The sequence below is a fragment of the Enhydra lutris genome, unplaced genomic scaffold, assembly GCF_002288905.1.
Source record: "Enhydra lutris kenyoni isolate GAN:26980312 unplaced genomic scaffold, ASM228890v2 scaffoldscaffold48, whole genome shotgun sequence".
Taxonomy (NCBI): Eukaryota; Metazoa; Chordata; class Mammalia; order Carnivora; family Mustelidae; genus Enhydra; species Enhydra lutris.
In genome coordinates, this window is record NW_019154132.1 from 1802361 (window position 1) to 1807454 (window position 5094).

Here is a 5094-nt window from a genome sequence, read left to right on the forward strand (position 1 = left end):
GGGGGTGTCCTCGGAGATCCGTGCGCCAGGGACCGTGTTGAGGGGCCCCATAGTCCCCAAATCAGGCTCGTTCTGCAGCGCCAGTGTTCACGCTCGGGTTGGGGCCATGGGGCCTCTTTGCAGCACCGTCACCCCAGAAAACAGACGGCCTTCCTTGCCCTTCCAAAGAGGATTTCTACTATCACCCACAGAGGACTCACACGGACAGTGGACGATGGGCTTGGCAGCTGGCCGCTCCGGTGACGGCGAGAACAGTGTGGTGGGCTAACCCGGGGTGGAAGAGTGTGAGCGTCCCGAGCCTCTGCCGGAAGTGTCCCGGGAGAGCCCGAAGTGGGACACGGAGACCCCATCGTTGTTCCCAGAGCCGAGGGCTGCCTAGGTGCTAGAAATTCTGAGAGAGAACTCGAGGAGTGATGTCCTAGGTCACCTGTCCAGGCTTCCTGTGCGCCCACTCCCACTCTGATTCCAGGGACTATCCAGGGGGTGCAGGGCGGTTGTTTACAGTGCATCTGCCCACTAAGAAATGTGCCATTGCTCTGCATTTGCGGGCCCCCTCCGGGACCGGCCTGCTCACCGGTTCAGTCCCCAGGAAAGAGTCCGTGGAGCATGGGGACCCGGGGTGCCGCCAGGATTGGGCCTCCCTCCCTCCCCGGCGCTGCGGGGGGTGGTGTGTGTGTGGTGGTGGTGGTGGTGGGGGAAGTGGCACAACAGGAAAGCCTGGCCAGAAGGCCCTTCCCAGGCGGCTTCCTCGCCATAAAAAGCCAGACTCCAGCCGAGGTCCTGACCCCTTCCAAATATACATTCCCTTGCCCTCGGCCCGCCACTCCGGCCCAGGCCTCAGGCTGCGCGGCTTCCTCAGAGGCTGGCCCGCGCCCAGCGCCTCGCGTCACAGTGGCGGGGGTCAGGGGAGCCCCAATTTCAGTTGCCTCCCCCAGTTCACCAACCCCGCAAGCTCTAGCGCCTTGGGTCTTAGGCTTCCATACGCCCGTTTCCTCGTGCACACTGGCGCATTAGCGAAGCCAGGGCCGCGACAAGGAGGGTGTTCTTAAGGACAGCTCTCCATCACCTCCTCAGCTCCCACGGGTGTTCGCGGGATGGGGAGCGCGAAGCCGCGAACCCCCGGACATATGCGCGGGGCCGAGCCCACTGGGGTCTGGGCGGAGGAAGCTAAGCCGGCGCATGCGCACGCGCGCGGCGCCGTTCGGTCCCGCAGTCCGCCACCCCAGCAACCCACCTTCCCTGTGTCCCGGCGGAAGCTTGGAGGTCCGGAGTTGAGCCGCGCCCGAGGTTGCAGAGCTAGTGAGCCGAGTACGCAGGCCAGCCTAGGCCTGAGCAACCGCCGTCTGGACCCTTTAGTACCTTGCATAGTGGGTGCGCTCACAGACGGGCACATGGCCCCGAATTCAGAGATCAAAAGGGCAGCTGAGACGGGGCGGCCGCTGTGTGTGATCCCTGACCCTGGAGGAAGGGCGGGAGCTGGGGAGTAGGTGGTGGGGCTGGGGTCAGGCTGCGGTCGTCGCCCTCGCGGCAGAGAGAGACACTTTGGCTGAGGAAACGGGTGAGGGTGGGGGTGGGGCCGTGCCGTCGTATTCGTAACCGAGGCCTTGGAAAGGTCTCTGGAGAAAGAGCGCACTCCGGGAGGGCCAGGCGGTGGTGAGGGTGAGCCCCAGGCGGCCGGCGGGAAGCACCGTAGGTCGGGCCTGGGGGCGGCAGTGTTAACCTCACAGGCCGGGGAAAGCGACGTGACCAGAGACCCAGTGACAAGTAATAACCCTGATGGCACAGCCCCTGAAAATGTGCTCGACGCTTCGGGGTTTTCGCGGGGCAGAGAGCGAGGATGGGAGGTCGCTGGGAGCCCTGGCCTGGGGCGTGCTTGGGGTAGGGCAGCAGCGCCCCCTGCGTCTCCATGAAGAAATCAGGCCCAGACCCAGTGAGCTCCAAAAGGAAGCCGTGGATGGTGGGAAAACCCCCGACTGCGGAGGGTGGGTCAGCACCCAGAGCAGCTTTTCGTCGCAGTTGTCCCTCCCGTTTGTGAAGTTTCGCGGCACCACCAGTTATTAAAGCCCACGATTTTGGGAGAGGTGTAGGTGGATGTTGGGACATGTTGATCTGTTTGTAAGATAGGCGCGCGCGCGCTCACGATCTTTTTGTAAAACCCGGGTGGGAGTTCTCCGCACCCCTTTCTCGCATACCATACACAGATCGATCGCGCAAGGCTGCGGCACAGGTTGTGAAAAATGGATGACGTGTGGGCTTGGATTTATGGGGATCCATGCTAAAACTGAGAGTACCCGGTTGAAATTCCCAAATACAAACAAGGTGCCTGGGACGCTTTCTTGGTGTTTAGAAAGTCATTTGTAAACTGCGTTTAAGGTTATTTGAAATGAAAATTTCCAGCTGGGAGCTTTAAGAACACAAGGCAAGTTTCATTTGCCAGCAGTCGACCAACCGGCGAGCCGGGGTTCTATGGAATTTTGGTGGTTGGTGTTGGTAAGGCGCTTAAAAAACAAGAGGATCCTAATGCATTTTTGCACTGGTTTACTGGCGCACAATGGTAGACTTGAAATCCAGTTCCTGAGGAGCCATCTTGAGGGGAACTTTATCTTCCCTAGCATTTCAGCACTTCCGTTAAAGGTCCCACAGCCGGCACTGCACGCCTTCACCCCTAAACAGCTGGAGGGGTGTGTCAGGTTTATTTCTCGGGGCCTAGCTGCCTCCTAATTCCTTAAAGACAAAGGGCAGCCGACACAGCCCAGAAGACGGTCTGGCAGGCTGGTCTGATGGAAAGGGAGGGAGGTCTTGGGTGGCCCAGGTATCCATACATCTTGCTGTCATCTGGGGCACAAATGTGGTGTTTGACTGCTTGGGTATTATGTTTGAATGTACAGAAAGTTTGACTTTCTTAGTTTTCACTAAAAGATAAAAAATCAAGGTGGAAGATATTTTATCATAATTAAACTGAATAGCCAAAGCTGGCAGAGCAGGAAAAAGGGGAGGAAAAGTTCAGTGAAATGGAGTTGAGATTTAAGATGGAAGACACTTTTTAATAATTGTCTTGAAGGATGTCTAAGTGAAATTCAGAGCACAGAAAGAACAGAGATACTCAGGCAAATCTGTTCTCTTGTTCACCCTTTAACCGGTGGGAGACCAGGAAGCCAAATGAGCCAACCCCCTCTCCCCAGTTGAAGATTCCGGAATACAGAGAAGATGCAACCAAAAGTACTTTTGCATCCTTCAGAAACTGATGCTCCAGGCCATTTGAGAAGAATAATTTAACATTATAACTCTACATCAGTCCCATTAAACCCTTGCCTAGAATCTCTCGTGATCCTTTTAAGGAGCTTATTACGGTTTGGGGATAACAAGCCTCAAAACACTGAATTGCATAGGGCCACTGCAAGCATAGAATGGCCTCTGTGCCTGGGTGTGGGATGAGGTGAAAGTTCAGGGGGTCACAGGAGAAGAGGGGAGGTGCCTGTCCATCAGGGTCAAGGCTAAGGGGAATGTGTGTTAATATGTTTATTTGTGAGATTTGTAAGGGTATGTGTGTGGCTGTGTGTTGGTGATAGCAGGTTCGTGAATTGTGTTTTCAAGCCTTTGTGAGTGAATGTGTGTGTGTGAGACTGTTTTGTGTGACAGTGCGTGAGCTGGCGTGTTGTAGGCGTGTATCTGTATTTGTGTGCATGTGCGTGTTTAGATGTGTATATCTGGATGTGTGGCAATGTGTGTGACCATGTACTTGTGAGTGCGAGTGTGCCCACCAGCCCTCTCAGTCCTGGAGCCCGGCCTTCCAGAGCCATCTGTTTCCAATTAGCAGCATCCCGATTGGGAGAAGGCCTGTCCTGGGGCAGCTTCTGAGAACCGGGTGGGCCCGCTCAAGCCGCCCCAGTTCTGCTCCATCGAAGCTGAGGCTGCCCCTGGCCAGCATACTCTTGTAGCAACTCAGGCAGCCACACAAAGAGCCCTCTTTCCTGCCGCCAGCCGTTGGAGCCTGGGTCCTCCCCCAGATCATAAACCTGCCGGTGAGGACATTCACAAGTAGTTCACCCGCATTCACACGAGCATGTGCAAAGGCTGGAATTCCATTCGCTATAAAGTTTTATTTTATTTTCCTTGGAGAGGGAGGGAGGGGGAAAAGAAGAGTCCTGACCTAATTTATTCTAGGGCAAAATATTGTATTTCATGCAGAAGTATACACCTGTACACAAATCTTTGCTTGCTGCTTGTCTGTTCCATACATTTGTGTGTCCACCTGCCTTAGCCTGCCTTCATACACTTAGTACAGCCATGAGTTTATGGCTCAGGAGCACATGCCTGTGGTGAAAACTGGGCCTCCTAAATGATGCACTCAGTGAAAAATGGATCCAGCGATCTGAGGCCCAGGTTAAACCTCTTTATTATAATTTTTAATTAACACTGATGTAGTTCAACTGTACGATGTCTGACATATATTAAGCACTTCATATAAATTGGTTAAATGATTAAATCAAAATTAGATTTTTAAAAAAGTGATCTAGCACTGAGAAGTGGTTGGAAGTAAGTATTGTGTGAAAGATTCTAGACCACAAGGAAAGGCATGGGCTCAGAGACCTCTGGGTAACTCAGGGGCTTTGGCATGGAATGTTCCAACAATATTTACTTACCTTCAAGTTTCTTCTTCTGGCCCCCCTCTATTTCTCAAGACTTCTTTTGAGATGGTGGGAGCCCCGTGGGTTCTAATTATAGTCAGCAGAGACCGGAGGGGGTGTGAATGCCTCCTTTCTTCAGGAACTGGGTTTCCAGATCCGCTGGATAGAGTGGCTTATTGTCACCAGAAGGGGGAAAGAAATGTCCCAGGCAGGGACTTAGGAGAAGGCTCAGGCAAAAGGCAGGCTCAGGCGCAGCAGGGGTCTACCCGCAGGGGCTCTCTCAAAAGGGAGGGAGGCCTAAAGGAAGCGATTTCACTCCGAGGCAAAAATTTGGGTATTTTTGTTTGGGGGCTCTTATAGCTGCTTTTATACCTCAGGAAAAACACCGACATCGACTCTGCTAATGCTAGTTCATAGAAAGACCATTTTTAATAAGAAAAGATTAAAACAATTTGAAAGCCCCACA